Source organism: Phodopus roborovskii, unplaced genomic scaffold (assembly GCF_943737965.1).
Source record: "Phodopus roborovskii unplaced genomic scaffold, PHOROB, whole genome shotgun sequence".
In the NCBI taxonomy this organism is placed as follows: domain Eukaryota; kingdom Metazoa; phylum Chordata; class Mammalia; order Rodentia; family Cricetidae; genus Phodopus; species Phodopus roborovskii.
Genome location: NW_026126447.1, coordinates 3,035,637 through 3,062,661, shown reverse-complemented (window position 1 = coordinate 3,062,661; position 27,025 = coordinate 3,035,637).

Sequence of the window (27,025 nt, the reverse complement as noted above, 5' to 3'; positions counted from 1 at the left end):
TATTCAGTAAAGGACAGTTATTCTATTCCACTTTAACAATATGAGATTTAGTATATGATTCAGTAAGCCAGTGAAATGCATGTGAACATAATTAAATGTAAGAAGCAGAAAGTTCATACATGATTGTATTATTTATCATTGTTTCTTACACTCATTACTCTGTAATATAAGACTCGTATTGGACGGATACAGTGAATTCTTGTATTCAAATGGTTAGAATGATGTGAAAACCTGGTAAGAACTCATAAAAGTCGAGATACCAACTTAATAATTACTGTCACCATCAGTATCACATTACAGTGACAGTAGATTGAGACTGACTTATATTATGCTTTATTTGTTTATAATGAAGGAATCTCTACTTTGTAACAATTAGAAGTGAAAATTTCTGCCTGTGTATAAAAACATGTAGCTTAGATTTTCTTTAATAGCAATTATATAGCAATATCTTCAGAAGAACTCTCTAAGAGGCAGGAAAATGTCAAGCATTAATACTCACATTTTAATAATTAACAAACAATCAAAACTTAAGGCTGGAAGAAATTGAAAGATTTACCCTATAATGTCATGAGCCATTGTGTCAAAGGCACAGTAGGAAGAAGGGACTTATCAGGAGCTATAATTTTTGGAGGGCAGCTTACTTGTAAGTTGATTCTAAACTCCTAAAAATTAGGTATTTCTGGGAAATAAGCAAAAAAAGTGGTTTTAAAAAATGAATAGAAATATGGTTAGTTTGTAGTCCTTATGAGTCTCTAGGAACAGGAATTTAATTTTTCATCCTATACAAATGCCTGAGCAATATTCCATGTCAATATATCTGCCCAACTTACAACAAATTAAAAGTGGATTTCCATCCATCTGCCATCTTCTCTAGTGTTGTTCTCATGAGGGTTCCCTCCAGCTCTCCTTTAGCTGGATGTCATGTCTTAAGCATCCTGGTTGAATTACAGTGCTTATGAAAAGTTTCCTGCAATTCACCTTAACATAAGCTGACCTACTCTTTCCATTTGTTAGCTACACTGAATTCTAAAACAGAGGCCCAGGAAAGTGGTAATTATAATCAAGAGCATTTTCACATATATACATATGGCTGTATATGTGATTAAAATTTTTGAAAAGAATTATAACATTAAGCACTCTGAATAAAGTTAATCTTTGTCAAGCTCTGGCACATCTCAATATTTTTATGCCAAAATATGACTGAGAGGGAGAAAGTAAAACTTACTAGTAACTAAGGTTTATAGAATATTCACTATATTTTAAAATTTGTTTTAATTAACATTAAAATGATAGCTTCCATTATGGCATTTTTATTTACACTTCATTTGATGATACTTTTCTCTGACTTTCTTCCTCCATCCCCTGCCTTGGTTGTGCCTATCTGTTACCAGTAGTACCTACCATTTTCTTTGTATTGCTGATAGGAGATGTCATTCTGTAAATATGTTCCTCATATTGGTTAATGAATAAAGTACTGTTGGCCATTAGGAAAGCAAGATAGGTGGGACTAGAAGACTAGGAGGAGGGAGGAAGAAGTAGGGAGGAGATTCAAAATGAAGGAGGGAGCGAAGAACGCCAGCCCCTCTCTCCAGTAATATGAGATCATGTGGAATACTTAGATGAATAGAAATGGGTTAATATTTAAGACAGAGCTAGCTGATAAAAAACTAGTAACAGGCCAACAGAATTATATATAATACAGTGTCTCTGTCTGTTATTTGGGGCTGGCAAGGCAGTGGGACAAGACCTGTAGGGACAAAACAACCTAACATATTGCCACATGTATTCTATTGCCTCTTCCTCCTTCCTTAAAACTTCTTCCTTCTCTTATATTCTTCTTTCCAGTTTCATGACCTTAAACCACAAACCACACCTACCACATATATGCACACATATACAAAATATCAAGGTATATGAGGCACAACACAGTATTTCTCCTTCTGAGTCTCAGGAAACTGGATATGATTTCTAGATCCACCAATATTCCTGCAAATTTCCTTATTTTACTTTACTTTATATCAGCATAAAATGCCATTGTATACATCTACAACATTTTCATTATATATTCATCTTAGATGAAGGCTCTAACATGATTTTGGTTATTTTACAAATAACTAAAAGGATTCCACATGTTCCTTACTACTTTTACTTGTAAATCTGTTGTTATTTGCACATTAACTCACCTAGAGTTATTAAGTTTAAGGTCATTCCATAACTCTTCAAGAATATCTTTTCTCCCTGGAATCAAAATAATTATTTCTAAATAGAAATGTGGAGAGAAGAACAAGGAGCAGGTCTGAGCTCAAGAACTTATTTACTCTTACTTAATCTGAACGGTTTGAATCAACACATTTGACCAATATGTACTTCTGAAAATATCTGACCTGAATATTTTAACAAAAACAATTGGAAAATTAGTTAAGGGAAATTCTTTGTCTGAGGTCTGACATAGTTCTATATAATGAAAGGACAGACAAAGATAGGACATGAAACAATGGATGACCTGAATATACATCATATCCATCAGCATTTTATCAAATTTTTCAGTGTAAACAAGGCATATCTCTCTTCAGTTTCATATGTAATATTTGTTAAATTGCTTTGAGGAATGTGGCAAATTTGGATCTGCCAAAATTTAAACCTATATTAAGAAATGTCTAAGAAACTAACATTGGGAAAACTTAAAATTAGCAAAATGTAACCACCAATTTTAATTCCTGGAAGTCCTTCAGTAACAGTTCAAGAAGCTGGATATGCCCAAAATATATCAAGCTGTATGCTATTTTTGGTGAAAAGAGTATGAAAGATGTGTATGTTGTAGGGGAAAAGCTTGTAAACCAAAAGCATCACTTCAAAGAGACAGGCATATCTGGAAATTGCTTGTCATCAGTCATCCCTGGATTCCTATCTCTTATAGCATTTGTACCCACTCTTCTGTCATGATCCCTGGGCCTGGTAAAGAGATGGTGTTATGAAGATATGCCATCTAGGACTGGGCAAACAGTGGTTTCACAACATGTCAGGACTTCTGCACACATTAACTCAAAAGTAGCAGTGGTCCCTGCAGAACACTTTTACAAAATCAAGATAGTAACAATTCCAGAATGAATGGAGCAGGAACCCATGAAACTGACCCCTAGCTAAATTGACGGCTACCTGGGGAATGAGAGTCTGTTTTCATCTAGAATGAGGACCTTTTCTAACAGTTTGTTCATGTCACAATAGCTGATCTTACACCAAATAAACATACTAGAAGCACTAATTAGACTTGGTGTCTTTATTGCAACAACAAAGAGGGCATGATGATGGCAGAGGGATGTGAGAGGAGAGCCTGGAGGGAGATTGGCAGAAGGACTGGAAGATGGCTAGAATAAAAGTATTTCGTACACATCCATGACACCCTCAAAGAAAAAAATTAAAGATTTTAAAGATCAGCAACACAAACAAAACAACTTTTCTCTAGAAAATTAATCATGTGGTGATTCATAGGCAGTTTCTAAAGATAAGCATACAAGGATATTCATCACAGTGTCTTTTAGAAAATTAAACTCTGCAAGCCAGTAATCCCAGCACTTGGAAGGATAAAGCAGCAAGATTGCACCAAGTTTAAGTCCAGTAGAAGCTACACAGTAAATTTTTGATAAGATTGGGCTGTGGTTAGATTTTATCTTAATTTCAACAAACCAATGAACAAAATCCAATTAAAAATGATTAAGCAAAAAGACAAAGCATGAGTATATAACTGAATAAGACTGTATTCTCAAGCATGACATTGGTTGGTTTAGGGTCACAATTTGTGATGACACAGTGAAGGAATGATTGCTAAACATATGCTATTATTTGACCCCAAGGATAAAGCTAACCCTCTATTATTATTTGATTAAATTGACCTAGCATTATACTTCATTCCAAATTCTTATTTCTCATTAGAAAAGTTTCACTGTGTAGTCCACAATGGTTAATTCAGAGACTCACACGTGATCAAAGTACAGACATAACATGTCTGTGGTGTGCTCATCTACAAATGGGATATCTATATCACCACTGCCACTACCACCATCCCAGCAAAGCTTGGGGAACATTATGGAATAGGGGAAATAGTTCACAGCAGATTGGAGCAAAACTGTCCACAGAGCATGACAAGGTGGCAACACTTGTGAACTGACAGCAGCCATGATTGCCTGCACACATGTTGTAACCTAGAGAGGATGGGTCTCATAAGACCCTACCCCTAACTGAAAAGTTATGGACCGTTGATAATTTCTGGGGGAGAGAGTCAGTTTTTATTAGGGTGTGAATCTTGGTAGGTTAATTATTTCGTGCAAATTGTCTTATACCTGTGAGTATTTAGGCAGCAACAGTTGGGCTCCATAAATCAATGTTTTAAAAGAAAAAATGACAAAAAGTTGAACAAGACCCATGCATATTATATGAGACTTTTAAAGAATTCATAAAAATATGTTAAAATAAGTAAATAAAACTTAAAAATGGATGTAGGCTATGATTCTTTATTTCCTGTCATATAAAGTTAACATTAAATACATGAAGCAGGTGTAGGTGTAGTGAGATAACAATTTGAGAGTGAGTATTACAGTGAGAAGGAGATTTCCAGAGAGTTTTCAACACAGGGTCCATAGCAGTCAGCTTATCTATACTCTTCAGGTTTCTCTGAAACATGTAAAGCTATAACATCATAGTTTAATGTGTTTTAAAGTGTGTTTTTTTTTTTTAAAAATTGATGTATATAGACAACACATAAAGATATATTGCTTAATTCTCCTTTTATGATAACAATTTATTTAAATTTAAAACAACCTTATTTTATATACCAACCCCAGTTCCCTCATCCTCCTTTCCTTTCCTGTCCCACTCCCAACTCCCATCTCATTCCATTTCTGCTCCCCAAGGAGAGTGAGGCCTTCCATGGGAATCTTCAAAGTCTGTCATTTCATTTGGAGCAGGGCCTCGGCCCTCCTCCATGTGTCTAGGCTGAGAGAGTATCCCTCTATGTGAAATGTGCACCCAAAGTCTACTTGTATACTAGGGATTAATACTGATGCACTACCAGAGGCCCCATAGACTGCCCAGTCCTCCTAACTAACACCCGTGTTGAGGAAGTCTAGGTTGGTTTTATGATGGTTTCCCAGCTATCAGACTGGGGTCCATGAGCTCGACCTTGTTCAGGTCATCAGTTTCTGTGGGGTTTTCCAGCCTGGTGTTGACCCCTTTGCTTATCACTCCTCCCTCTCTGGAACTGGATTCCAAGAGTTCAGCTCAGTATTCAGCTGTGGATGTCTGCTTCTGCTTCCAATAGCTACTGGATGAAGGCTCTAGGATAGCATATAAGGTAAGCATCAATCTCATTTTTGGGGAAGAGCATTTAAGTTAGCCTTTCCATTGTAAATTTCAGTTATGTGTGTAGATCTCAGGACATTTCCCTAGAGCCATATTTGTCTTTGGAAGAAGGGAAGGGTAGACAATAGTATAAGAACACAATCTTCAAACATGTAATAGTTCCCTCTATTTTTTTTTTTTTTTGCTCTTGTCTATTCATCCCTTGACTCAATCTTCTTGGTTCCACATGTTCCACTCTCTACTCCTTCTCTTTCTCCTAGCCCCCTCTCCACTCACTGCTTTCCCCCACTCCCAATATGCTTAGGAGATCTTGTTCCTTTCCCCTTCTGTGAGGGCCTTGTATGACACTCTTAGGTTCCTCCTTGTATCCTAGTTTCTATGGAGGTGTGAATTATAGGCTGGTAATCCTTTGCTCTATGTCCAAAATCCATATATGACTGAGTACATACCATGTTCCTCTTTTTGTGACTGGGTTACCTCACTCAGGATGGTTTCTTCAAGTTCCATCCATTTGCCTGAGAATTTCTAGATTCCATTGTTTTTTTTTTCCCCCACAGAGTAGTATTCCATTGTGTAAATGTACCACATCTTCTTTATCCACTCTTCAGTTGAGGGACATCGAGGTTGCTTCTAGGTTCTGGCTATTACAAATAATGCTTCTATGAACATAGTTGAACAGATGTCTTTGTTGCATGGATGTGGATCATTTGGGTATATGCCTAAGAGTGGAATTGCAAGGTCCTATTGTAAGAAAATTGAATAAGAGATGTGTCCAAAGACCTACAAGGATGACCCCAATTAACAATCTGAGCAACAGTGGAGAGGCTACCTTAAATGACCTTCCCTGATAATAAGATTGATAACTAACTTATATTACATCATAGAGCCCTCATATAGTAGCAGATGGAAGCAGAAGCAGACACCCACAGCTAAACACTGAGGTAAACTCCTGGAATCCAGTTGCACAGAAGGAGTGATAAGAAAAGTGGCCAAGACAAGGCTACAGACCCACAGAGACAGCTGACCTGAACATGGGGAGCTCATGGACGCCCTGAATGATAGCTGGGAAACCAGCACTGGACCATTCAGACCCCCTGAACATGGGTCTCAGAAGTCCTGGGAAGTTGAAGGGACCTCTGACAGGACCAGGATGTATCCGTGGTTGAGGAAAGGACTTTGGGACCACATTCTCCATGGAGGGATATTCCCTTAGCCTAGAGGCGGCGGGGGGGGGGGGGCGCTAGTCCCTACTCCAAATGACTTGAGAGAATTTGATGATCACTCCTGGAAGGTATCATCCTCCCTATGGAATGTGGGAGGAAGAATGGGACTGGAGGGTGTCGGGAGGCATGAAAGGGAGGGAGGGAGAGGGAACTGGGATCAATATCAATATGTAAAATAAGAAAAAATTATATATATATATATATATACATACATATACATATATTTATATATAGAGAGAACACAATCAACAATAGAAAAAATAAAGAATATTGCTCTATTTTTTATAGTAAAGAAATATAATTTTATGATTAGAATGATGAATAAACTTTTAGAATAAATAAACTGAAAAGCAGGCAATATCTGTCTGTCCATTTCTAATTATAAAATGTTATTTATCACATCCTACATTTTAATCATTAACAATCTTAACTTCTCTCCCTACTGTCTACCCCTTCTAGTGGCTCATTTTTGTTCCACAGAATAAAACATAGCAAACATGAAGAGTCAAAATACAGAATGTCCAAGGGATTTGAGGATGTGACTAAGGGAAGAGTAAGTCATCCAATTCAACATAATTGATATACTTCCAGAAAAATCTTGATAATAGGCAAAATATCATTCTTTCCTGCAACTGATAGAAACTTCTCTAAGTCATAACAATATATTCAACAAATACTTAACAAACACATTTTATATCTCAAGTACTTTTTATGTATGAATGCATTGACTTCTTACACTAACCCAGTGAAACAATCAATATTCTTCAAGGCATAAAAAAAATGAAGCACTGAAATGCTAAGTCATTTACCTAAGGTTGTAATGCAGAAAAGTAATTGGACCAGGATTTAGGTCAGAAGGTCAGATGTTACAAGCTACAATTTTAGTTCAGTCTGCAATCTTTTTTCCTAATTTAACTTTAAATTGATTCATTGTGGATTTCACATCATGCATCTTGATCCTACTCATCTCCACATCCCTTCCCATCTGCCCTCTGTTCTTGCAACCCCCACCCCAGGATAAAACAATATGAACTGTAAAAGAAAAAAAAAATGGGGGAGGGAAGAAAAATCTCTTCCTGGAAGCTGTAGTGAGACACAGTGATTCACACAGTATACCCTTTAGTTCATATATCATTACTTGCAAGTTTTCATTGCAATGCATTGGTTTAGTTCAAGGCTTCTGGCTTTTGCTATATCACAGATACTGGATGTTCACTGGGGATTCTCTTAAATATTCTGTTGTTGTCCTGTGTCATGGAGATCTTACAATTGTGGGTCTGCAGAACTGACCACTTCACATGCTCCAGCAGATCATAGATAGGGTGGAGGAAGGGATGGCCAATACATTGACCTGAGTGATTGATGGTTTGTTCAATACATCTGTTTTACCTCAATCTCAACACCAGGGTAAGTTCCACAGCACCATCTCAAATAGCTCATCCTGTATAGTAAACACTAAGGAGAGTTTCCCTGCTCTCATGTCCTTGAGACTGGTTTGCTCACACCTACACCAGGGCCAGCTCTTCTGTGCTGCCCAGGAGAGGGGCCACTCTTCAGAGTACTGCAGCTGGTAAGAGTCAAGGCTAGCTCTCTTGTTCTCATGACCTCAGGGCCAGCTTTTACTTCTGCCACAGGCCTGAAGGGGTACAAAGGGAGATGTTCTTCATTCTGTTGCCAATTCCACTGCATGACAGATGAGGGGAAAGGCCAGATCACTCATGATTATGTTCTTGATGCCAGCTCACCTGTGTTCCATTCAATGTTGTCAATGACACTGTATTTCCCAGGTGAGGTTCAGGACCTGCTTTCTTGAATGCTGCATCTGGTGAGTGGGAGGGTCAGTTCTTTAGCCTACCATGGTTGCAAGGGGCAAGAGAAGAGGTCATCTTCCTGTTGCCCTTGCCACATGGCAGATGAGGAGTGCAGATCCAGCTGTTCCACCTCCAGGACCTCAGAGCAGGTTCATCCTATGGCTGTGCCAGCAGGGTCAGCACTACTGTATTGTCTAGGCAAGGTGCAGAGCCTGCTCTCCAGAATGCTATAGCAGGTAATGTGTCAGGCCAATTCACTGGTTCTCATGACCTCTGTGCCAGCTCTCCCACACATTTAGGTGGTGAGTTGTGGTGGATTGGATGAACAAAGCATTTCCCCCTTGCTTTTACCATCATATGGTAGATGAGGGATAGGACTAGATCTCTCATGCTCCCATTCTCAGGGATGAATTGCCTATGCTCAGTCAGCAGGATCAGCTCTACTGTGCTACCAGGTGAGGGGCAGGGCATCCTCTCCTGAATGCTGCTTCTCCTGAGGGAAAAGGTCAGCTCTCTCATCTGCCTCAAGTGATAAGGACACATTGGGAAGAGCATCTTTCTGTCATTGTCTCCAACACTTGGTGGACTAAGGGGTTCAGACACAGCTCCTCCACTCCCATGACCTCAGGACAGGCTTACCCATGCCCCTGAATAGTGTATCAGCACTACTGTGGTGCTCAGGCCAGGTGTAGGGTGCATTCTCCCACCTATTGCAGGTGGCTATTGTTGAGGGGCAAGAGGAGGGCATCTCCCTCTCTCACCCAAACCATCACATAACATATGAATAGTGGCTAGCCCTACCACACTCATGCCCTTAGAGCTGGCTAATCAGCCCTGTTGCCAGCAGGGTCAGCTCTACTGTGTCATGAGTGAGGGGAAGTTAACACCTCCCCAGCTCCTCAGCCAGCAGGTGGGAGAGCTGACCCTAAGGTCTTGTAAACTGATGAGTTGCCCCACCATTTCACTGGCTGTAGCACTAGAGCACACCCTGCACCTCACCTGAACAATTCAGCCTGAAATCTTTATCAACGCAAAGGAAGCTATTTAAGGTGACTTATAATGTGCTTTTAATTTATAAGCCAAGGAGACCACTTCCTGAACATACACCAGTAGCACATACACAGAGAACAGCAATCAATAAATGGGACCTCTGGAAACTGAAAAGCTTCTTTAAGGCAAAGGGCACAGTAAATAAGACAAAGCAGCAACCTACAGAATGGAGAAATATCTTTAACAACCCTGCATCTTTTAGATCTCCAAAATATATAAAGAACACAGAAAACTGTACAACACAATACCAAATAATCCAATTACAAATGGGGTATAGATATAAACAGAATTCTCAATAGAAGAATTCCATGTGGCTGAAAGACTTTTAAGGAATTGCTCAAGATTCCTAATCATCAGGCAAATACAAATCAAAAGCAACTCTGAGATAACTTACACCTGTCAGAATGGCTAAGATCAAAAACACCAATAGAGCTTATGTTGGAGAGGATGTCAAGTCAGGGAAACATTCCTCAAACTTGTACAGTCACACTGGAAATCAGTATGGTGATCTCTCAGAAAATTTGGAATCAATCTATTCAAGACCCAGGTATACTACTCTTGGCATATAATCAAAGGATGGCCAATCATACCACAAGGACACTAGCTCAACTATTTTCACAGCAGCATTATTTACAATAGCCAGAACAAGGAAAAAAAAAACCTAGATGTCCCTCAAACAAAGAATAGGTAAGATAAATGTGTAACATTTTCATAATAGAGTATTACTTGGCTATAAGAAATCAATGACCTCAACAAATTTGCAGGCAAATGGATGGAACTAGAAAAAAAAAATCATTCCGAGTGAGGTAACGTGGAGCCAGAAAGACAAACATGGTGTGTATGCACTCATAAGTGGTTATTAAGTTTAAACTATAGGATAACTAACATATAATTCACAGCCCCAGAGAAGCTAGTTAACAAGAGGGCCCAATGAGAGATTCATGGATTTCCCTGGCAAAGGGAAAGAGAGGAGATGTCCTGGGTAAACTGGGGGCAGGGGAATAGACATAAAGAAATGGGGGATGAGAACATGAGCTGAGGGAATGGAATGGGCGAATTGGGGTAGAGACAGAGAAGGAGAACAATGAAAGAGATAGTTTAATAGAGGGAGCTATATTGGGGTTAGGAAGAAATCTGATGCTAGGAAAATTCCCAGGAATCTACAAAGATGAGTCCCAGCTAAGACTGCCAGAAATAGTGGAGAGGGTGCCTGAACTGGCCTTCTCCTGTAATCAGATTGGTAACTAATTTAATTGTCATCATAGAACCTCCATCCAGTAACCAATGGAAGCAGATTCAACGATCCAGAGCCAAGTACTGGACTGAAATCCAGACGAAGAGAGGCAGGAGGGATTACAGAAGCAAGAGAGGTAAAAACCATGATGGGGAAACACACACAGACAGCTGACCCGAGCTTGTGTGACCTCATGGACTCTGAACCAACAGCTAGGGAGCTACATGAGACTGAACTAGGTGACAATTGTATGGCTTGGTCTGTTTGTGGGGCCCCTAGCAGTCGGACCAGAATCTATTCCTGGTACATGAACTGACTTTTTGGTGCCCATTTACTACGATGAGATACCTTGCTCAGCCTTGATATAGGGGCAAGCAGCTTGGTCCTGCCTCAACTTGATGTAGCAGTCTTTGTTGACTCCCTATGGGAGGCCTTACCCTTTAGAGGGAATATATGGGAGTGAAGTGGGGAGAGGGACAAACCAGGAGTAGGAAGGGAGGGAAAACTGCGGTTGGTGTTTAAGATGAATAAAACATTTAAAACAAACAAACAAACAAACAAAAAAACGGTATAAGCCAATATAATTCACTTGTAATAAATAATATGAATAGCATACTATTATTACATAGGCAAATATTTTCCCCAAACCTAAGGAAGTAGAAAGTATGTACACTATATATGGATATAAGGCAAGCTAGAGGAAGTGTTGTAGTGGGGATATATACAAAGAGAAAAATTAGAAAAAGACATGAATGAAGATATATTTCAATTAGACCATGCAGAATCAAATTTTGATGGGAAGGTCAATATCCAAAGATGTAGTTGCTCATGATATGGTTAATGATTTATGTAAACTTGGCTAGGCTATGGCACACTGATAGTCTGTCACTGTTAGGTATTTTAGACTACATTCATGTTTAAGTTTATAGGCTGAATAAAGCACTGTATAGTGTACATGTTTCAGACCCAGGCAGTTGAAAGATTTAAAATAAGAACAAAAAAGATTAATTCAACAAAAAGAACAGATTATTCTTCCCAGCTGCCTTCAGACTTACTCTGCAACATTAGCTTTTCCTAGAGTTTACCATTTCTATGTTGGCCTGCAGATTTTAGATTCACTTGTACAATGCACCAAGTCTTCACACTTTATGTTGCTCTTTGTCTGTCTCCATATATATTATCAGATAAAGTCTTACTGTTTTTGTTACATTTCAGTAGTAAGTTATCTGGATTGGCTGTGTAACAATTATGCCAAGAACAACCAGGAAAGTTAAACAAACGATAGACCACAGAGGATCTTATCCATTAGGTAGATTAATTTAGGTTTTATTCCATGACATCTTAGTTATATGTTTATTATTATTTTTTTTTCTGTGAAGAAGCACTACGATCAAGGGAGCTTACAAAAGAAAGCATTTAAGTGAGGACTCATATTTCCAGACAGAATCCATGGCCATCATGGTAGAGACCATGACAACAGGTAGGCATGCCATTGGAGGACTATCTGAGGGCTGACAATCATATTATAGGTAGGAAGCAGAAAGAGCACGCTGAGAATGGTATAGGCTTTTGAAATTGCAAAACCCAATCAAAGTGACACACTTCCTCCAAAGATCCGTCTAATCCTTCCCAAACAGTTCCACCAATTGGAGGCTAATCACTCAAATATATGAACCTATGAGATCCACTTGCATGTAAACTACCACACATGCACAATGGAGAGACTGGAAAGTTATTTGTTGAAAAATTTTTTATAAAGAGTGACGGTGATCTTTAATACATTGGATTCAACAAGTGCATGTAGGATTGGGGGGGCAAGACAGGAAGTACGGGCCCAGGTACCTGAAAATTTAAAAATGCACCCTAGTGAGTTAAAAAATTCATAGGACATGAGAAAAAAAACTGAATAATAATGTGTCAAAAAACTCTTTGTAAAATGCAGATTTCTAAGACTTTTTTTGTTTGTCTCTGAGTCATTCTAGCAGACACACCCTTTCCATCCTTTCCATGTAGTTATTAAATCCTAAAAAAATTCCCAAGACTCAGCTGCCTTCTTACTGTCTCCCTAGAGTACAACATTTTGTTCTAAGCTGTAGTATAGGAAAACAGTTATCCTCTCAGTGTACAATAAATACAACTGACAGCCTTCTTGACCCAAGTCCTATCTCCTACAACAATGCTGTCTTGACTGTCCAGAAACACAATAGTCTGGCCTCTGAGGATTTAATGAGCGTAGAATGATGTCATCTTCAAGAAGCCTCTTTTAGTGTTATCAAGAGAACAAAACACCCCTAAGACCTTAAGAGTTAGAACATGATATCAATGCTGCTTAAGGTTTGAAGTTATAAATCTTTGAAAATCTAATGAAAGCAATACAGTATTTCCCATAGAAAAACAATGTACATTAATTAATATGGAACATTTTCTGTATCCACCTACAAAGATTCAGGGAACACAGCTTTTCCAACTACAAATACAATACTATACAGTACATGCTAAAGACACATGATGTTTCAGATCACTGGGGAGTCATTGCTTGTTTCTTTCAATGTGTCACCTTTACTTACATGAACTCTCTGTGCAGAGCTGGTTGGCCGCAGACTCACAGAGAACCACTTGCCTCTACCTCTTCAGTGCTAGGATTAAAGGCACTACCTCCACTCCTGGTTTGGGGGGTCACTATTTAAATGGTCTACTTTCCATCGAGGGAAACAATGTTTAAACTCACCAAATCATACTGAAACACCAATTTGAAAGCCATGATACCATACTACGCCATTGACACACTTTTTGAAATACAGGTAGCATTATAAGGACGGAACAGGTTATATTTAGGAATGTAGAAATATAACAATTAATGAAAAAAAGAGGGTATGATTTTGAAGGAGAGCAGGGAGGGATACATAGGAGAATTGGAGGGGGTGGGAAGGGAGAAAAGTTGAAATTAAATTGTAATCTCAGAAAGAAAAAGGAAAGAAAGGGATCCACTACACTTAATAGATGGAATATAATGTTTCCATAGAAATAAATGACCACCCAATGGAAAAGAGACATCGCAAAATCAGATATTTGAGGCCTGATTCTGATTTGCTGCATATTAACTCCGTACTCTAGCTACTATAATCTGCAAGCCGATGGGAGTGGCTGCAAAAAAATCTTGATTTAAAGAAATAAAGAGTGAGTCATCATCATCAAAGAGGTTTAGGCAATGCTATAATACTATCTTTGCTTTTGCAACATAAACAGATTTGTTTTCATTTCCTCAACTATTACATGACCTTTGAGCATGGCCTTACAAAGATGTTGACTGTTTGATGTGTTTAGCGTATTGTCTGTCATAGAGCAAGTGACCCACAAAATGCCTGTCTGTACCACTAACGGGAAATTCATGTGCTTGATACCGTGGAATCGCCCTTACTATGGGAATTATTAGCCTGAGATGCCCTCTCCCCAGCTGTCTTTGTATAATAAAACTGTAGCAGTTACAGAATTTATTCACAGGAGCTATTATTAAATTAGCAATGGGGTAAGAATTTGTTGTCATTTTACAGAACACACCACAAGTATTCTGAATTTCTCTGCTCAAAGGATGGTTCACAACCTAGTGATATTCATAACACCAGGAAAATATCAGAAATCCCTATTTGCCAAATCAAAATCTGCATTTTAATAAAATAAACAGTGGTGGTCTATGCATATTAAACTTTCAAAGAGCCCAGTATCGATCTTAATATAACAAAGCTGCTTAAGAGAGTGCTATTAAGGAAAATGTACCAGGGAATCTTATTTATTGACCAATTAACCACTCATTAATTTCATCTCTAAATTAGGAGTAATGATATAAATCCATAGTGGTCATAACTACTAAGTACAAGGGAAGTATTTAGCCAGAGGAAGACCCTGGAGATTTTCCTGAAGAATAGTTTCCACTCATAAATACATGAAATATCCCAAGGATACTCTTTCACAATGAAGTGGTGCTGAAAACCCAAATGTAAAGCATGTGTTAGGAAGACAGCTGTGCCCAACACAGAGAAAGATCAGGAGCTTCCTCCTACCACCTCCACCCAAGAAGTACCTACTTTGGTCCTTCCCTGAAAACCACTGACCTAGAAGGTTTGCTTTTGTGAATCAGTGAGGTCTACTCTGTCAGGGTCTGAGAAAGTAATGAATTTACTCTCCTGTCCTTATCCGAGTCAGTTGGGTATATGAGTCACATACAGGGTGCCCTATGTGATGGTTTGCTAAATGAGGAGTCACCAAATTAACATTTGCAATATAAGGCTTCCACATAAGCCCCATACCAGGGCATAACATTTCTAGGTGACTCAACAGCTCAGCTGAAGGTTTTTTGTTTTTTTGTTTTGTTTTGTTTTGTTTTGTTTTTAGTTTTTTGAGACAGGGTCTCTCTGTGGCTTTTGAGGCTCTCCTGGAACTAGCTCTTATAGACCAGGCTGGTCTTGAACTCACAGAGGTTCGCCTGCTTCTGCTTCCTGAGTACTGGGACTAAAGGCCTGCAGCACCACTGCCTGGCTTTAGCTGAAGATTTAAGGCATTAAAAAGAGATATATTCTCTCTACGTAAGGCAGTCTAAAGAGTAGGTTCTTTCTTTCTTTTTTTTTTAAGAGTAGGTTCTTAATAAGCTACTTCTTAAAATCTATTATACAAATCCTCCTTAATGTACTCTGAAGAATCTAGGAAAGAAGTGGATACCATAGTTGCTGGAGCATCTGTTTAAATTAGGGTTTAGACCAAAATTACTCTTCTGGTTTTCCCTAAAAGTACATTGCAAAAAGTCAATGAAAGAAAAAATAATGTTGCAAGGCATCATCATTTTTTGTAAACATAGGTGTAAGCAAACAGGTTTGCAGGAACAAAGGTCTGATTTTCCACCAGGTTTCTTGTTCAGTAGAAATTCAAAGGCTAGAGCTGTAATCCACAGCAAAGTTCCCTGGAAGATGAAATACATGTAAATGCCTGGAAATTCAAATGTTTGATCCATGTGGTCTGTGTAACCTGCAGTAAACACTTATGGGTTCCAGTGTATTAAATGCATGTGTGTACAACAGGATAAATATGTCTGGTGCAGAAAATAATAAATTTAATAGATGGTATTAATATTATTTATTTTGTAACAAATTTTGATTGATAGACACGAGCTGATCTTCTATAATCATTGGCACCATGAGGTTAGCTTGCATTTAAGTTTCTCCTTTCTGCCAGAAACCTTTCCATTTCATATGTCACTCTCATTCACTGATGATTCTCCCACAGTGAGAGCATTTTGTGGTGCATAAAAGGAGATGACACAGATGCACGAACTCAATGTAAATAATCGCCAGCTCCTCACCAGGCCCTATGATAGCTATCATCACTTTTATTATATGGAGCATAAGCAGACACTTGGATCAAATTGATACCACATGTCAGAGTCAACATAAGGCAAAGATTCTGCCCAAGCAGAATGAGATATTAGTCATTAGGAGGAATAGGATTTTAAACACTTATTTTGTGCCAAATGCTTCACTAATGGGTTTATTCACCTTGCTGCCTTTCATTCTCCCTCCAAATTCTTAAAAGGTAGGTATTTTAGTGGTCTCACTTGTGGAAAAGAAAAGTAAAGTTTGTAAAGGCATTCAGCCTGTTTTGTGTCACTATCATAGAATTATTGAAACTGGGTAAATTATAAGACATATAGAGATTTATTTCCTTCAGTTTTGAAGCTGGAAAGTTCATAGCTAAGCTATCCATATCTGGCAACAAGTCTCTTCTTGCTGTGCCTTTCAACATTGGAAGACAGGAGGACAAGAGAGCACATGATAAATCCTAAGGAGATTGTCAAAGTAATTTTTCTGTAAGATCATTACTACAAAAAAACTTGCCTCTCTCTTAAGAAGTCCCATTTCTCAGTACTGTTGTGTTGCTCATTCAATCATGACATTGTTTGACATGTTCTGAGCAGATGTGACTGAAAATCTATTCACTCTAGATAAGGTACTGAGTACAGACCACAGAAACGATCCTATCCAAATCTAGCTTGGTGAACCAGTGAGATCATTGAACTTGTTTTCAGGAACATAGATGACTAAGAGGCAACTGCATCTCCAAAAAGCTCACTCAAGCATGGAGGTGAGTCATGAAATATGCATTCTTGGAGCTGCCAGCACATCATATCAGTATATGGAACTTATTAAATGTATATAGCATTGCTCTAAACTTGGAATTATAACAGAGTAGCAGTCTTCTACATCCCTCCAATTATTAGCATGAAGCCTGCCACATGAAGATATTTAATGAAGGTTGGAAGAAATAAGCAATCTCAGCATGGTAACAGAAGACTGCAATTCCAGTTACATGGTGGGATAAAGTATAAGACCCCAAGTTCTAAGCCTGTCTAGGTTCAGAATAAGTTTAAAGCCAACCTAAATAAAATAAGGAGCCAATATTGGTTTGAAGATAAAATTGAACACAAAGAAAGGTCTAGAAAACTACATGACTGATACCAACTAATAATTTGAGCTTCCCTGGAAAGGCTATCATAAATGCCCTTTCCAGAGAGTGAGATCAACAACTAACTTATCCATGAAGCCCTCAACTAATGCCTGTTGGAAACAGGAGCAAACACCCATACATAAACACTGAGTTGAAGTAGAAATCAGATACAGAGGGAGAGGACAAGACCAGGTGGCAGAAACACATAGAGACAGCTTACCTGAACAAGGAGGAGCTAACAGGCCACCAGACTGATAGCTGGGAAGCCAACATGGGACTGATTCAAGCCCCCCTGTATATGAGTCTCAGCCAGAAGGACTGAGCAATCTAAGGGACCTCAGACAGTGGAGCAAGGATGTATCCCTGGTGCACAAAAGGACCATGCGAACACATGCCCCATGGAGGGATAACTGCCTTAATCTAGAGACAGGAGAGAAGCCCTAGTCCCTACTTCACATGACCTGTCAGACCTACATGACCCCTACTGGATGACATTGCCCTACATATGGAATTGGGGTTGGGGGATGTGAGGGTGGTTAGAGTGCATGTGAGAGGGCAGAGAGGGTAAAAGGGAGGGAAGGAGAGAGGGAGGAAGGGAGGGAGTGAGGGAGGTTGAGAGGGAGGGAGGGAGGGAAAGGGAACTGGGATTGACATGTAAAATAATAAATTAAATTAAAAAAATGCTTTGACTCCAAAATTGAAGTTCAAGAACAAGTTACTGGGGAAAAGGATTTCTATTTTTGTTTCCACAGAAAATGAAAAGATGTGGATTTCTTCCAGACTAATGTGGTTTGATCAAGCCAGTTACCAGGTGATCCTACATTCAAAACAGCTGGACCAAGCAGCCTGACAGACTACAGCCAGGATTTCTGAATCTTCTTCGAATCCCTCATGACAGCGCCCCTTACCAGCAGGAAGTAGTTTGGAAAGAACAACGCCCAAATTCTCAAATATTGTCTATAAATGTTTGTTTTCGTTTAAATGGACTTGGTTATAAAAATAAAATAAAAATAAATAAAAAAAAAACCCAACCTAAGCAACTTAGTAAAACTCTACTTTGAAATAAAAACTAAAAGAAGATCTGGAAGTATGACACAATAGTAGAGTACTATTTGTTTTATAGGATGAATGAGGTCCTCGATTCAAATCCAAGTACCATAAAATGTAATAAATAAGTAAATAAATAAACAAATACATACTCAGTCATTAAGCATTTTCTTTCTGTTCTAACATTCTTCTTATGCATGATGTTAATGAGTATTATATTACATACTACATCCATATTAACAATGACATCTTTTGCCTGAACTATGAATATCCTTACAGGAGATATAACAAAGCTTTCAGCTCATATTAAAAAGTTGAAAAATTTAAAGACTGGGCCCAGGAAGCAAATTTTTGTTTTCTGAGACTAGCTACCAAAAACAGTAGATAAACTGCCATTAAAAGAGGATTATTTCATAACCTCAATACAACTCCAAAAAATGAAATATCCAGTTCACCTATACCCATCCATTGGCAAAGGATATAAAGGAAGTAATTTTGCTTTCCGGAAATATTTGCTAAGTGGTATTCTCACTTATATTCTCTCAAAAACCAAGCTGTCTTCTTGCATTTGTTCCAACACAAGCAGAGTTCTCTAAGGATGAACAAACAAAGTACCAAAGAAGAACCTTGATGCAATGTAGCAGAATATAAATTTAAGACATAATTAATTTGGTAAAAACTTATGGCTCTTCCAAAATGTGATGTATATTCAATCTGCTTTCTTATGTTCCTAGAGGCAGTGATTTCAGCCCCTAGTCGAGTCTGCATTGATTCAGTCATTAGAGAGAAAATCATAGGACCATCTTCATCCATAACAATACATAGAATTCAGTAGTTAATGTAGAAAAATTACTTGTATCAATAATTCAAGGATGTAACTCTTCCTCCCAGGGTCAGCTTGACAAATAATTATAATGTAATATGAACTGGTTCCAATACATTATACATTCCAGCCATGGGTCAATATTCTTCACCTTCTTCCTGAGGAATAGTCTCAGTTTACCATTTGATTTCTATGATGAGATCCTGAGATACTGTCTTACTACTAATGCCTACCAAAGTAAATACAGTTCAAAGGATAAATTTGTGGTGACATATTGTTTATGATCTAATAAAGTCAATGGGGATCAAAATACAAAGCTGGCGATAGCCATCGAGCCAGTGGTGATACACACCTTTAATCCCAGGACTCAGGAGACAGGCAGATGGATCTCTGTGAGTTCAAGGCCACCCTGACCTACACAAAAGAAAATCAGTTTAAAGAGTAACAGAGCTCACACCTTTGATACTACACTAGGGAGATATAAAAGGAAGAGGCAAAATACCTCATGTGAGATTTAGCTCCCAGACAGGGAAATCATTGTACTCTGGGGATTTGTGAAGACAGAATCACCCATTTCAGTCTGAGGTAGAGGTAAGAGCTAGTGGCTGGCTGCTTTGCTTTTTTGATCTTTAACTTCAACCCTAATTTCTGCCTCAGGTATACATTATTACAGAAACATATATATGTGTATGTGTATGTGTGTGTGTTAAATTTTAATGGCATATGCTAATCATATTTAGTCATGGCTTTCATTATATATAAGAAATTCTATCCACATGAAATATATATATATGCATATATATATATATATTATCACTTATTTTGATTATATTTATCCTCCATAACCTCTTCCTGCTCCTCTTCCACTCCTAACTAATAATGTCTTCTTTGTTTTCTGTATTTCTTCTGGTTTTATTTTTTGTGGCTCATTGATTTAATTAGGGTTGCTCACATATATGTGAGTGAGGGATTATATGAATAGATGCACAGGCACTTTAGCACCAAAGAAAATATTGTTTCCTTCCTCAGCACTCCTTAGCCACATTTAGGTCCTCGAAGAAGGAAGAAACCTTATGATCCTCTCATGTTTCTATGACAAAGCGTTGATGGTTCCAATTTTATGCAGATCTTATACTGATAATTGAAGCTCCTGAAAATTAAAGAGTGAAACAGCCCTGTCAATTCTAGAAGAATGCATTGTACAACACTCAAATTTCTCTAGCTCTTCAATATTTCCACAGTTTCTGTGTTCTGAGTTCTGTGAAACTTGGAGATGTGTTATATATGTCCAGTTTAGGACTTCTCCATCAACAGTCAGTTCTCAGAATTTTGACCAGTTATACACATTTGCAGTAACCACCACCTATGGCAAAAATAATATCCTCTATCGAAGGCTGACTGTAGTCCTGCAATATGGGGATAATCAAAAGTATTTAAAATGTGGTCTCACAATCACATTAAGTCCATTTTGCAAGACAGCAATAGCTTCCCCAATGGAAACATTGTTCTTAACAGCTAAGGGATTCTAATCAAATTTACAATACTAGACTAAATTCCATCCCAGGGAAAATACCTTAAATACAACCAGAAAGCACTTGGCTGGCCCCTAAATAGGCTTTTCACTATCTCATCAGTTAACATGCCTTCTCTGGCTCATTTGAAGCATAGCATGCAGGATCAACAACTAAATAAGATCACTGATGTAAGTTCACCCGGAGCATTCCACATAGCACATTCCTATGAAGACTAGCAACAAGGAGGTAGCAGCCAGATGAGTTACAACTTGATTTGCCTGGGTCCCACAACCAAAACTGTGTTCTTACTATCCAGTTCTAATGAGCGAATAACAGGCGTGATGACAGCCTATATTGATTTGAAGGTAGCAAAGGCCTGTGTGGCAAACATCCTGTAGGGAGGTGGCCTACTCTTTGCACCACAATCCATCATTCTTATCTATATCTTCATGCTGGTGGGAAAGAAAGGAAAATATTGCAAATCTGATCTTGATGAGTAGTGAATGACACATAATGAAATGAAGTTCTAAAATGATCTTCAAAGAGTTATATTACATGTAGCTCTCCTAGTATCCCTTTATGTTAGACGTTCTTTAGATTAATTATTAGTTTATGTCCCTTGAAAAAAATAAGAGTTTGGAGATGATGTTGCAAGGTCATAAGCTAGATCATTAGCTTGCTTCCTCAGACCCCTTTCTAATTTATAGTTATTCCTATAGCATGTTAAAGTGTCTGTCCCCAGATGGATGCCAACTCTGGGATTGTTGTTTTCCTAAGATGATATTATTTTTCTCTGGATTCTAGGCTATTGAAAAATGATCATCTTCAGGATAAGGACAAATAAAAATATATGATTCAGGATTCATGATCTAAGTCACATATGCTTATTCCTTCCAATAAACATTCTCTACAGCTATGTATGTTCTCTTTTTCCCAAACTCAGTGCTCCCATAGAGATATATTTTTATGGACAGATCTTTTTGTTAGTCACAGTGATGTCTGCCAACCTAGAAAGAATGAGGTAAGATAAAAACCACATAATAAAAACTAAACATCCTTACTAACTGTTGTCCATAGCATATGTTTTAGAAAATTCAAAAGAAATACTAAGAAAGATTGTCATTTTTCTTCATTCATATATTTCATTAGAAATTTAAAAAAAATCTTACCCTCAGATAAATCTCTAGTTAGCAATCAAGTAAGGCTTAATTGCAATTTTTAAAAGATTTAAACAAAGTCTATGAAAAGTCTTTAAGTTATTCTCAGGAGATAGAAATAATACTTGTAAATGTATTTCAATTACTATATGAAGTTTAAACAAATGGCATGCACTTACAGTCACATGTTGCTTCGTATCTAAAATTAATTTTTGAACATTAATTAAGTGATCTGTCACATTAAATTCTAATCAGCTTTCACCTCTCTATTACCTGTCAGTGTCAACATTTGTAAATTAAAGCATGTGTCTTTTTTTTTCAGGACAACTGAAAATTTGTACAGTAAGAAGATAGTACACAGATACCTACCATAGCCCAGATAAAGGTAAAACAAAACAGCCTGTAGAAGCCTTGGGCTTCCTCATCCTGGTCTTCAATGATAGTGCAATGGCACACCCTAACATTTTTTATACTGTAGTCTACAAAGTTATCCATTCATTTTCTGTAGTAATTAAAAACATTATTCTCATTAGACCCCAATTTTCTTAACACATAAACCTATGAATTAAATAAGGCCTTCCAGATTTCTAATATTTTGAGGATTAAATGCAGAAAATTAAAAAAGATGACTCTTGTACAATAATTAATCTCATATAGATATAAAATGTAAGAAGTAGCATGAATGGAACTATTTAGTAGAAGGCCAAAACCTACCTGAATGTGATGCCTCTAGTGAGGACCTAGTAAGATGATAGATGGGACAATTTAGCATGGTGCCTGCATAAAGAAGATACATGAAAGCAATTAGGGGATGCTTATATACAGGGCACAAATGCCATAACAGATTATGGTGTGACACCTGCTCAGATGCTTATGTCAATTTCAAATAATCAAACATAGAATTCTACTATTTTCACAAAAAAAATTCATCACAATGTTCTATTTAAAACATATCAAAATAGTTATTTTTAAAAGAAAATATATGAAAAAGATAAAATATGGATTGTTCAACACTAAATAGGATAACTACATCACACCCTCTATTCTTCAGAATTCAAAACAAACATTTTGGAAGATTGTAAAAGCAAGAAATTAGGAAAGATTATTGAAAATTAGTATCTTCCTTTTTTTTTTTTTTTTTTTTTTACATTTTTTTATTTTATATAACCAAATCCATTTAAATGAAAACAAACATTTATAGACAATACTTGGGAACTTGGGCGTTGTTCTTTCCAAACTACTTCCTGCTGGTAAGGGGCGCTGTCATGGGAGATTGGAAGAAGATTCAGAAATCCTGGCTGTAGTCTGTCAGGCTGCTTGGTCCAGCTGTTTTGAATGTAGGATCACCTGGTATTCTGTTCCATGTGGTCTGGCTTGATTAAACCACATTAGTCTGGAAAAAATCCACATCTTTTCATTTTCTGTGGAAACAAAAAATAGAAATCCTTTTCCCTAGTAACTTGTCCTTGAACTTAAATTTTGGAGTCAAAGCATTTTTTTAATTTAATTTATTATTTTACATGTCAATCCCAGTTCCTTTTCCCTCCCTACCTCCCTCACTCCCTTCCTTCCTCCCTCTCTCCTTCCCTCCCTTTTACCCTCTCTGCCCTCTCACATGCACTCTAACCACCTTCACATCCCCCAACCCCAATTCCATATGTAGGGCAATGTCATCCAGTAGGGGTCATATATGTCTGACAGGTCATGTGAAGTAGGGACTAGGGCTTCTCTCCTGTCTCTAGATTAAGGCAGTTATCCCTCCATGGGGCATGTGTTCGCATGGTCCTTTTGTGCACCAGGGATACATCCTTGCTCCACTGTCTGAGGTCCCTTAGATTGCTCAGTCCTTCTGGCTGAGACCCATATTCAGGGGGGCCTGAGTCAGTCCCATGCTGGCTTCCCAGCTATCAGTCTGGGGGCCCGTTAGCTCCTCCTTGTTCAGGTAAGCTGTCTCTATGTGCTTCTGCCACGTGGTCTTGTCCTCTCCATCTGCTTCTGGGTTCTAGTTCGACTCAGTGTTTATGTATGGGTGTTTGCTCCTATTTTCAACAGGCATTAGTTGAGGGCTCCATGGAGAAGTTAGTTGTTGATCTCACTCTCCGGGAAGGGCATTTATGTTAGCCTTCCCAGGGAGGCTCAAATTGTTAGTTGGCATCAGCCTTGTAGTTTTCTAGACATTTCGTTGTGTTCAATTTTATCTTCAAACCAATATTGGCTCCCCATTTTATGTTCTCTCTCTCTCCCTCTCTCTCTCTCTCTCTCTCTCTCTCTCTCTCTCTGTCTCTCTCTCTCTCTGTCTCTCTCTCTGTGTGTGTGTGTGTGTGCGTGTGTGTCCCCGTGTGTGTGTCTCTCTCTCTTTCCTGTCTTCTATTCCTAACCAGGCTAAATCTTCCTGGTCGCACATGTTTTCCTTTTCTCCCCCTCATTTTCTCCTACTTCTCTCTCCGTTCACTGCCCCCCCCCATTTCCCCTGAGCTCTGGGGGACTTGTCCATTACGAGCTCTGTGAGGGACTTTATATGAATCTCTTAGAATACACCTTGTACCCTAGTTCCTCTGGTGGTGTGAATTATAGGCTGGTGATCCTTTGATCTAGGTCTAAAATCCATATATGTGTGAGTACATACTGTGTTCCTCTTTTTGTGACTGGGTTACCTCATTCAGGATGGTTTCTTCAAGTGCCATCCACTTGCCTGCGAATTTCAAGATACCATTATTTTTTTTTTCCTGCAGAGCAGTATTCCATTGTGTTCTAGCTAAAGCAATAAGGAGATCAAGGGGATCCAAATTGGAAAGGAAGAAGTCAAACTGTCTCTATTTGCAGATGATATGATAGTTTACATAGGTGACCCAATAAACTCTACCAGGGAACCCCTATAGCTGATAAATACCTTCAGCAAACTAGCAGGATAGAAGATAAACTCAAAAAAATCAGTAGCCCTACTTTATTCAGATGACAAAGAGTCTGAGAATGATATCAGAGAAGCATCACACTTTACAATAGCCACAAACAACATGAAGTATCTTGGGGTAACTCTTACCATACAAGTGAATGACTTATATAGTAAGAACTTTGTGGCTCTAAAGAAAGAAATTAAAAAAGATACCAGAAAATGGAAAGATCTCCCATGCTCTTGGATAGGTAGGATAAACATAGTAAAAATGGCAATCTTGCCAAAAGCAATCTACAGATTCAATGCAATCCCCATTAAAATCCTACCACAATTCTTCACTGACCTTGAAAGGATAATAATCAACTTTATATGGAAAAACAAAAGACCCAGGATAGCCAAAACAACCCTATACAATAAAAGAACTTCAGGAGGCATCACCATTCCTGACTTTAAGCTCTACTACAGAGCTATAGTTCTGAAAACAGACTGGTATTGGCATAACAATAGACAGGTAGAGACCAATGGAATCGAATTGAAAATCCTGATATTAACCCACACACCTATGAACACCTGATATTCGACAAAACAGCTAAAATTATACAATGGGGCGAGGACAGCCTCTTCAACAAATGGTGCTGCCACAATTGGTTGAGGGTGTATAGAAGACTGCAGATAGACCCATGTCTGTCGCCATGCACAAAACTCAAGTCCAAATGGATCAAAGACCTCAACATCAATCCAGCCACATTGAACCTCTTAGAAGAGAAAGTAGGAGGTACCCTTGAACAGATTGGTATAGGAGACCACTTCCTGAATATAACTCCAGGGGCACCGACACTGAGAGCAACAATTAATAAATGGGACCTCTTCAAACTTAGAAGCTTCTGTAAGGCAAAGGACACAGTAGACAAGACCAAATGGCAGCCCACAGACTGGGAAAAGATTTTCACCAATCCTATATCCGACAAAGGGCTGATCTCCAAAATATACAAAGAACCCAAGAAACTAGTCAACAAAACACCAAATAAGGCTATTAAAAAATGGGGTAGAGAACTGAAGAAAGAATTCTCAATAGAGGAAATCAAAAAGGGTGAAAGACACTTAAGAAAATGCTCCACATCCTTAGCTATCAGGGAAATGCAAATCAAAACAACTTTGAGATACCATCTTACTCCTGACAGAATGGCTAAAATTAGAAAAACTTATGATGACTCATGTTGGAGAGGATGTGGAGAAAGTGGAACACTCCTCCACTGCTGGTGGGAGTGCAAATTCATACAGCCATTTTGGAGATCAGTATGGCGGTTCCTCAGGAAAATAGGAATTGGTTTACCACAGGACCCGGCAATCCCCCTCTTAGGCATATACCCAAAGTATTCACATCCATGCAACAAAGACATCTGTTCAACTATGTTCATAGCAGCACTATTTGTAATAGCAAGAACCTGGAAGCAACCTAGATGCCCCTCAATTGAAGAATGGTTAATGAAGATGTGGCACATCTACACAATGGAATACTACTCTGCAGAAAAAAATTATGGTATCTTGAAAATTATTGTCTTTTAAATATGATAGAACTATTTCACTCATGAACACACAGTAGATGTGATTTTAGAAACAAGATTTGTACATGATCATGTCAGTCAATACTCCAGCAGAGTGAGGGAGCTCACAAAGCCCCACCCATTACTGAGAAGTTATTGGTAGTTGGTGGTAACTTGGGGAAGCTGTTTTCTTCAGCAGTACACTTTAGTATATTGTTCAGGCTTCACAGTTGATGGCATTTTAAACTCACACACAACTAGACAATACTAATTGGATTCAAAGAAGTGGAGGAAAAGGAGAAGGAGGACAAAGAGGAAGGGGGAAGAGAAGAGCACAAAGACAGATGAAAATAGTTGGAAGTTCAAGAGGTTGTGGAAAGGAGGGCTATTTTGGAAATGATTTAGATAAGTTGATTCTTGCACAAAATTATTGTAACATAAATTTAAAAATAGTATATTTGCTTTAAACGCATAGGTTTCTGCTTCAAGAAACATTAAATAAAGCACCTAAACTTCTAAAATCCCAAAAGCTGGACAGTTATGCAAGTGCCCATCACCACAACATGTTTATATTTTTGGCATGCATCTTATTTCATGTTACTTATTCTCTTTCTGATAAGTATGTTTGATTTCTGCACAGGGTAATCTTTGCTCTTAGCTGCTACTTGCTGTTTTATATGGTAGGAGAACAACATATGGGCTAACCCGTGCTTTATTTAAGACATACCTATTTTCAAAAAAAAAAAAATAGTGATAAATAAAAAGTACACAAAAGTAAGGAAGAGGAAGTATGTGTTCATGTAAATAATTGTAGGTATGCTACATTAAAAAAGCAGAGATAACACATGGTTTGCAAATTTACCAAAACTATCAATTAAATGA